Below are 9,591 nucleotides of genomic sequence, written 5' to 3' on the forward strand. Positions count from 1 at the left end.
AAATTCAGGAGACTGATTATACTTGGTGGGGGTTGATGACTGGAAGGGGGTTTAAGAGAAACAGAGGTGACTGATTTTGTTTTTCAAACTGGGTACTAAAGGAATGTTCAACATTTGAACTGTTCATATATGATAGGCACACATTTAAGATTTTATTTATTTATTTATTGGGAGGCCTGGGTGGCTCAGCGGTTGAGCGTCTGCTTTTGGTTCAAGGCATGATCCTGGATTCCCGGGTTCGAGTCCTACTTTGGGCTCCTTGCATGGAGCCTGCTTCTCCCTCTGCTTGGGTCTCTGCCTCTCTGTGTGTCTCTCACGACAGAGAAAATGAGAGAGAGCACAGGCAGGGGGAGCAGCAGGCAGAGGGAGAGGAAGAAGCAGGTTCCACACAGAGCAGGGAGCCCAATACAGAGCTCAATACCAGGACTCTGGGATCATGATCTGAGCTGAAGGCAGACGCTTAACTGATTGAGCCACCCACCCACCCAGCTGCACATTTCTATATGTTTATAATAATCCAATAGTTCAAAAAACAAAAACACTATTTTAAATAATAGTAACTAATTATTTTTGTTGGAGTATAAGCCTGCACTTGACTTCCACCTCTGTGTAAGAATAGGTCTTACTTGGTACAAGCATATTAAATTCCACATGTCAAAGTTAACAAATAGATTTTCTTATGCACACATGGATCACTTAAAAATGGATCGTACATTAGTCTGAAAGTTAGCCTCAACATATTAGAAAGTGAAGGTATCACATATCATAGTTTTTGATAGTACAATTAAAAAATATGCTTAAAAATAAAAATTAAAATAAAAAAATAAAAAAAATTGCTTATTTTTGGGGCACCTGGGTGGCTTAGTCCATTAAGCATCTGATTCTTGATTTCAGCTCAGGTCATGATCTCAGGGTTGTGAGATTGTTCTCTGCAAACAGGCTTTGTCCTGAGTGTGGAGCCTGCTTAGAATGCTTTCTCTCTCCTTCCGCCTCTCATCTCTAACCCCTAAAAAAAAAAAAAAAAAGAAAAAAGAAAAAGAAATACACTTACTTTTAAAGATAGCTAAGAAAAATCATTTAAGAGTTAAAAATTCAAAAATACATTGTTAAAAAATTCATAGTTTAAAGAAAAAAATCATAATACAAATTTAAAAACACTTAGAACTAAAGGGTAATAATAATAATAATAATAATAATAATAATAATACCTATGTATCAAGACATAGGTTTAAACCAAAGGGATGCTTCAATGGAAATTTATATCCCTAAATATTTTCAGAAATATATATATATGTATGCATATATATACATATATATATATTTAAGATTTTACTTATTCATTCATGAGAGAGAGAGAGGCAGAGAGAGAGAGAGAGAGAGAGAGAGGCAGAGACACAGGCAGAGGGAGAAGCAGGCTCCATGCAGGGAGCCTGATGTGGAACTTGATCCCAGGTCTCCAGGATCAGGCCCTGGGCTGAAGACGGTGCTAAACCGCCGAACCACCCGGGCTGCCCAGAAAAATATATATTAAAGAAAGTTATTTTACAGATATATAGGTAGAAAAAGAGACAAGGATGCAAACTAATGTGTAATATCCATCTGAGCTTGAAAAACAAAATAAATCCAAAGAGATTACAAGAAATAAATACTAAAAATAGGAGTGTAAACAAATGACAAGATAAATACCATATGGATGAATAACAAATCCAAAAAAAACCTTATGAATATATATCAAAAAGGCACACTTTTGGTGGTATAGCTAGGAAAAATAAAAGATATATAATAATTTTTAAAACTAGTTGTAATAGAGATAAAAAGGAATTTCAAACATAAGAGGAAACCGCTAGAAACTATTTGCCAACATTTTGGTCAATTTCATTGAAATGTACAAATTCATGGGGGAAAAGTATAAATATAAAGGTTTTTTCTTTTAGTCACTTAAATACTTTGCACCTATATTCTCCTTCTAAGTAAATACATGGCTATAACTTTTCATATTTGAAGTAGTCTTATTCCCTTTGTTAATTTGTAAAAGCACAAGTTTCTGGTGGAACTAAGTAATATCTTTCTACAGATTCATTTAAAAAAAAAGTCCTAACCACCTATACTTGAATTTATTAAAGTAGAATGCTAATTATGTGCACTAGCTCTGTTGAAATTAACTTTTCACAGAAAAATGAAAATCTGACATATGAAAATGTCGACAAATAGCAATGCTAATGTTATAATTTCATGATAATTTTAAGAGAAATTAAACCCTCTTAATAATAAATTGATTCTTATACTCTCTAAACCCTTTAGAGGAGTTCAATTTTCCATCTTGATTATTATAACTCTATTTTTGCTTTTAATATGTCTTCATTAAGATCTCTTTTACCTATGGCATCTTCTTTCTGCAATTTGTTTGTCTACTGTGACTGAAAAAGTAACATGGTCTTGAGGAGTAGAAATTAATTTGTGATGGTCTTGACAGGCTACCTCGATCAAACATTTTTCAAGCTTTCAGATATGATTGACATATAATATTGTATAACTTTAAAGTATGCAACATGTTGATTTTATACACATAGATTATGCAATGATTACCATCATAGCATTAGCTAACACCTCCATCATGTCAATTACTATTTCTACTTTTTTTGTCACATATTTGTGATCTATGCCCTTAGCAACTTTCAAGTACATAATATAGTACTATTAACTATAATCATCATGCTGTACTTTAGATCCCCAGAACTCACTCATTTTATAACTGGAGGTTTATACCATCTGACTAACATCACACATTTTTCCCTACCTACCAGCCCCTAGTAACCCCCACTCTACTGTTTCTATGGGTTTGGCTTTCGAGTGTGTGTGTGAGAATGTGTGTGTCAAAAAGAATATTTATTACTTATTTATAATAGCCTTTTATGCTTTTAAGCTTTCTTGCCAGATGCTTTCGGAGCAGGTGATTTCTGGGTTGGATCTTTGTGACCCTTCTGAACCTTGGGAGGCACTGCTTTCTGGTCTGCAGCTTTCAGGGCAGGAATCTTCTGGGCTGGGGTCTTCTTGCGGCAGTGGCTATCTTTTTTGCTCAAAGCTTTACAGAACCCTTAGCAGTGGGTGTTTTTTTGGTAGAAGCTTCCAGGAGAGTTGCTTTCTGTAGCTTCCTAACTTCAAGTTTGATTATTCTGTTCCTCATTTTCTTTGCCTTCAGTAACTTTATAATGATCAAAGCTGTCATCTTGGCTTTCCTTTCTCTGGCTTCAATCTTCTCGGCCCATCTTATGGCCACCTATTTTGTCCTGATACATGCCTTCTACCAGATTTGTTAGATACACTTCTGGCTGGCACCTTGTGGGCACTTGAGGATGAGGTCAGTGAGCCACATGCATTTGAAAGGCAAAGCCTGTCTTCCTTACCTGAGTGCAAGGTCCATCAACCCAAGGCGTGTTCTGATCAATAACATCTAGAGTCTTAACCAGCTTTGCCGCATGAAGGCCAAAGGAGGTGTAGGCCACCTGGCCAACCTCCACAACATGCTTGAACACCATGTTGGTGGCACTGGGCAAGAGGGATTTGGTCTTTTTGTATTCAATGTGTAAGTTACCTCACACTGTATTGGTCTTTCTCTGACATTTCACTTAGCACCATGCCCTCAAGTTTCATCATGTTGTTACAAGTGATGGGATTTCCTTTTTTGTCATGGCCGAATAACGCTCCATTGTATGTATGTGGGTGTATATACAATGGAATGCTTTAAGATTTTATTTATTTATTCATGAGAGACACACACAGAGAGAGAAGCAGAGTCACAGGCAGAGGAGAAGCAGGCTCCATGCAGGGAGCCTGACATGGGACTGGATCCCGAATCTCCAGGATCAGGCCCTGGACTGAAGGCAGGTGCTAAACCACTGAGCCCGGGCTGCCCCAATGGAATGTTTTATACATATGTGTATGTGTATTTATATAAATATACACATATACACACATACACATATTCCCCACATCTTTATCCATTCATCTGTTGATGGATACTCAGGTTATTTCCATATCTTGGCTACTGTGAATAATAACTGCAATGAACATAGGAGGACAGAGCTCTCTTTAAGAACCCGTTTTCACTTCCTTTGAATATGTATTGAGAAGTAGTTTTGCTAAAACATGGAATTTCTACCTTGGTGATTCTAATGTGCAGCCTTGGTTGAGATCTGCTGCCTTAGAGGAACAGTGTGTGCTTTGCCATGAGCTGCATGGGGCCTCCTCTGTCCATATCTACCTCACTAGTCACCAGGTGGGTGGCGACTTTAATAACCGTGAGTCACACCCAGGCTGATTAGAACTGCCTGAAGATGACCATCCGGAAGAGTATAGTTTCTCAGACATTCTCACTTGTGATGAAGTTTGGGACCTAAGCATCAGTAGCTCTGAAGGTTTTCAGTGGTTCTAATGTACCATCAAGGTGGAGAAATTCGTCTTAGAAAGGATCTGATGGGCAGGAGACTTTCTTTTGCTTCCTGACAAAAGGTTGATGGTTCTCAGAGAATCTCTGGGGCCTGAGGCAGGTGAGTCTAGGAAAGACTTCCTGAGATTTGACACTTATTCCTATGGGCATGTGGATTTAAAGGGAATAATTTCACACAATTTTAGGGCTAATTATCTTTCTAAAGATGAGGAAATGGGATATTAAGTTTTAAACCTTAGGGGAAAACCTAATTTAGGAGAAACTTTTTCTTTTAAGTTTGCTTTTATTTATTTTTAAATGATCTCTACCCCCAGTGTAGGGCTCAAACTCAGGACTCCAAGATCAAGAGTTGCACGCTCATCCCACTGAACCAGCCAGGCACCCTTAGGAGAAACTTTTATTGTGTCTTTGTAAAACATTCATCTATGAAATTTCTTGGATAAATTTTGAAATGAGAAAGGCAACAGAGTAGGCTCTTGGGAGGAAAAGTATTTGAAGTTAATGAACGTATAAAGTGATACTAGATGTTCCTGTGTGAAGGGAAGTCACAGGTCAAAAGTATGGGTGACTCTGAGGGCTGGTGGTAGCTTCTGATGTGCCAAGGAAGTGATTAAGAAGTATTTTATTTTCCAAGATAGAAATGGAGTCTTTTAGCTTTCTAAGTGACAAAAGGAAAAATAAAGACAACTAAGTATTATGAAATAAGGCTGAGAAAGGGGAGAATTTTTTTCTTAAAGATTTATTTATTTGAGAGGAAGCAAGAGTGCATGCATGTGTGCGTACATGTGTGCAAATAGAGGAAGGGGCAGGAGAGAATCCCAAGCAGAATCCATGCTGAACCTGGAGCCCCACTTGGGGCTGAGTCTTACCTGAGATCATAACCTGGGCTGAAACCAAGTCACAGGCTTAACTAACTGAGCTACCCAGGAGCCCCAAGAAACTATGGCAATTTCTACCTAAATGGTGTCATGTAAAGCTGAGACGCCAGAGGAGACGGGGCCAAGGAAACAAACACATACAGTGATTCACACCATAAGAGAAACCACCTTCCCAGGCTGAAGACAAGAGAGAGAGCGAAATAGAGAGAGAGAGAGTTCAATTGATCAAATTTCAAGAGGCACCTTTCCATAAACAAGGAGGAAACAGGATGCCTTTCCCCTTGGCCCCTGACTTTGCTCTTCAAGGGTCAGTATTACCTCATAAAGGGACATGCATTTTGCAGTGACTTAGAGCTGCTTCTATTTTCAAGGATATGAAAGGAAACTTGTAAGCTGATAGAAAATCACCAATTTTAAAGATTTTTTTTTCATTACCAACATGAAATACAACTTAATAAAATGCATACAAACAACATTTTGGAATAAAAGGGCATCTGGAAGGAATGGAGAGGACTGTTTGTAAGAGTGATTAAGGTTTCTTTTTTTATTTTTTATTATTTTTTAAATAATAAATTTATTTTTTATTGGTGTTCAATTTGCCAACATCAGAATAACACCCAGTGCTCATCCCGTCAAGTGCCCCCCTCAGTGCCCGTCACCTATTCACCCCCACCCCCCGCCCTCCTCCCCTTCCACCACCCCCAGTTCGCTTCCCAGAGTTAGGAGTCTTTATGTTCTGTCTTCCTTTCTGATTAAAGTTTCTGTGGGTATGTAATGACATCAGTGTTCCTGGGGAGAAATAGCTATCAAATGAAAAGAGGTTTGAAGAAGAGAAGTCAGGAATCATGGGTATGAGTGGGATCCAAGAGGAGTTTCTGCTGAGCCCTGGAACTAGTGCAGTTATATCTGTAGCTAATAGGGAGTCATTACCTGCTCTTTAGTAGCAAAATAAATTTTTTAGGGAGAATATCAAAGCTTTTGGAAACATGAGTCTGGAGTAGAGAGAATAGCATGTTGGGTCCATTTATGACACTCTTGGCCAAACTGAGAGGAAAGACTAATGGAGAGGCTAAGATAGGAGAGTAGGGAACAGAGGAGTGATTGTCACATTTCTTGGCAGTGAATATATCAGAGTAGAGGGGACTTAGAGGCCCCAGGGGCAGAAACTGGCCCTGATATCTAGGAACTGGCCACCATCCACAGTGGGCACTGGGCATCAAGACCCTGGTTTTTAATATAAGTACTGTGTCTTAGCATCCCTACTTGATCTGTGATCCTGGAACACATCCTATCTTCTCTCTGAGTCCTGGTATCCTCCCCTGGAAATTCAGGCAGGTGACAAATCTTACATATGATTGAGTCAGACTAATCCTGGACAGCAGCCTTTTTGATTAATTCAAGGATTGGGACTTTGATCCCATCTGCCAAGTCCCTTCTGCTGTACCTAAACTAATGTTTGAATAACTGGGAGAGCATGTGATTGGCTTCAAGTAGCACAGGAGTTCAAAGGATTCTGGGCCCCATACCCTCAACTAAATAAAAGATTGTCTCATTTTTGTAAATGCACATTCCTGACTCCTGATTTTTTTTTTTTTAACTTCACTGAGAGCTTCTGGTTAAACAGGAAGTGCCGAAACCCCAGCCTCTTTAAAGCAGTGGAACTAGCTGAGTTTTCTTCACTCTGGTATCAAAATAGATCTTTCATTAGGGATCTTTCCCATGACAATAGCAAGAGCATTCTAAGGGGTACCCCACTTATATTGCTTTTGGTGTTCAGACCAAATCTCCTTACAGAGGTTTACTAGACAGAGGCATTGCTCCAGGGGTGGAGGGAGGGCCTCCAAGCCCTTGTGGTGGTGGCCTGGTCAGATGTGCCTACACCCACGCTTGTCAGTGGCAGTTGGGTTGGATCCTCCACGTCTGTGGGGCTCAGCTGTGACCTCTGTCTGGGATTTAACACAAAAGTAGTGGTTCCTAACCAACCCTACCTCAGCTACAAGTGTTTATTTCTACCCCAGCTAATGATAACGGGGACCCTTTAGTGATCTATCTGCCAACTCAGATCTCACAAAGCTTATATTCTCCATGGGTAAGCAATATTGTCAAAGGGCCTGCATTACTAGTTATTTTAGTCATTGTTAAAAGAGTGCAAATAAGGTTGTGCATGTGTATGTGAATGATAAAGGTTGTCCATGAGAAAGATTTGTGAAATTGGGATCTGCACAACATGGAAGTAAAATAACTTTCTACAAACTTGGCTCAGGAAATGGAGAGAAACAGGTCTAAGGGACACAACAGATCTAAAATAGTTTACCTCATATACTATGTTTTCACATCATCCAAAAAGTGGGTGCTGAGGTTAAGAAGCATCAGCTCACAAAAAGCAAATTAAGGCCCAGGAACTTCAAATAATGAGACTCTGTTCACACAACCCAAGAATACTTATAGCAGAATTTCACTCTACTGATTGATTCCTTTCTCTACAAGTTTCCCCTGTGGTTAATGACCCTCTGGACACCAAAAATTTTGGGAAAATGGTGTGACACAGGAGACAGATCCCAGAAGGCCAAGCTCCTTCCCTGCCTTTTGGCCTCTCTGTGTGTATTTGGATCCCATCCAACCCCTGGCCAATAGCAGAACTTGGGATTGTCCAGTTCAATTTCTCATTTTTTATTTACTCCTTTGGTATTGGGAAGAAAAGGACTCATGAAATCCCTTGTTTCTCAAGTGGAATTGGGATCCAGGTTGAAATCTTCAGTTTAGGATCTGAGTCAGAGACAGAGGGTGGGTGACTGCAACCGGGGATGAGGTCTGCAGAGAGAAAGGCAGGTATATCAGGCACAGAGATCCCATGAGAGGCTCAGTGTAGGGCCCTCATCTAGAGCATGTTGAGGGAGGGGAGACATAGTTGGAGAATAGGAATAGATAAAAAAAAAAACAAAAAACAAAAACGGAATGATAAAGTGAGAAATGACAAATAAGAGTGTACTGGACATAAGAAAAAACTTAAGGAAAGGACAAAATAATCTTAGCAATTAAGACTAAATTTGAAGTAAAAGTAGTCCAGATTCAACTGAAAATATAATAAAGGACTTTAGGCAAGATATGAATCTACTTATGGCAACAAAAAAGAAGAAAACAAAACCTAAAAGAAATAGCTAAAAAGGTTCAGAGAGAATAGTGATTTTTAGTGAAGGGAACATCTGACATATGCATACTTGAAGTTCTATGCAGAAGAAAAACAAAACAATGCAACAGAATTCATATTTAAAACTATTCTCCAAGAAAACTCCATGTAAATAAAAGACTTTCAGTGACATATAAAAGGACACCTGGTGTATCTGGAAAAATTGATTTAGATTTGTCATCTCTAAGACATATTGTAGTAAAAGTATTTGATTTTAAATATAACAAATTTCCATAGAACATCAATGAAATACAAAAGTCACTTACATAGAAAAATCATTTTGACCTTATAATTTTTGACAGTAACGTACAAATAAAGAAAACACTACAATAGCTTAAAAATATCAAAGAAAGAAATAGGTGATCCAAGAATTATATTTCTAGCTAAGTGTTTTTTCAAGTATTATGGTTACAGAAATACAGATTTGAATACACCAAAACTCAGGGAACATTGTATTCAAAAAGCCTTTTTAAAATAATACACACACACAAAAATTGAGTGTCATACAACCAGGAGTGAATTATGAAATTTTTGGCAAAAAATTTTTGAGGGACCATTGGATATATTTAATTGTATATCTAAGAAAGCAAAAGGTAAAAGAATAGAATTGTTGCTTGCCTTGACATTAAAAAGCAATAGTACTATAAAAGGAAGAAAGGGAAGATTAAGAAGGAATTAGAATAGACTCAGCACTGGCCACAAATAATAGGTGAACTCAGTGGATAACATTATAAGCTGGTAAATCAAACAGTAGAGATCTAAGTAGGGGACAGTAGACTAAGGACATTATTTAGGATGTTATTTAAAAGGTAATCTCAGGGAGAAGACCTCAAACTTTCATAAATAATGGAAGAAACTGAAAAAGAGAAAATAAAAAGACATTCAGAAAGCGAAAGTATATATAAAACACTATACCTAGTTGAGAACAAATATCTCAACTATATCAATAAAATATCTTTAATTCATCTACTAAAGGTCAGAGCTTTTTACATTGTCTTACTAACCAAAAATCAACATAGAAAGATAAAGTTGTTCAACAAGACAAAAAATAGAGGGATGAGCAAGTATATACAGGACAA

General features: G+C 38.1%; 1 pseudogene; it reads right to left on the reverse strand.

Annotated features, from left to right (window-relative positions):
- Nucleotides 1-2,918: 2,918 nt before the first annotated feature.
- On the reverse strand, nucleotides 2,919-3,536 carry LOC112653387 (60S ribosomal protein L14-like; annotated as a pseudogene).
- Between the last annotated feature and the right edge of the window lie 6,055 nt (nucleotides 3,537-9,591).

This window comes from Canis lupus, chromosome 3, assembly GCF_003254725.2.
Source record: "Canis lupus dingo isolate Sandy chromosome 3, ASM325472v2, whole genome shotgun sequence".
In the NCBI taxonomy this organism is placed as follows: domain Eukaryota; kingdom Metazoa; phylum Chordata; class Mammalia; order Carnivora; family Canidae; genus Canis; species Canis lupus.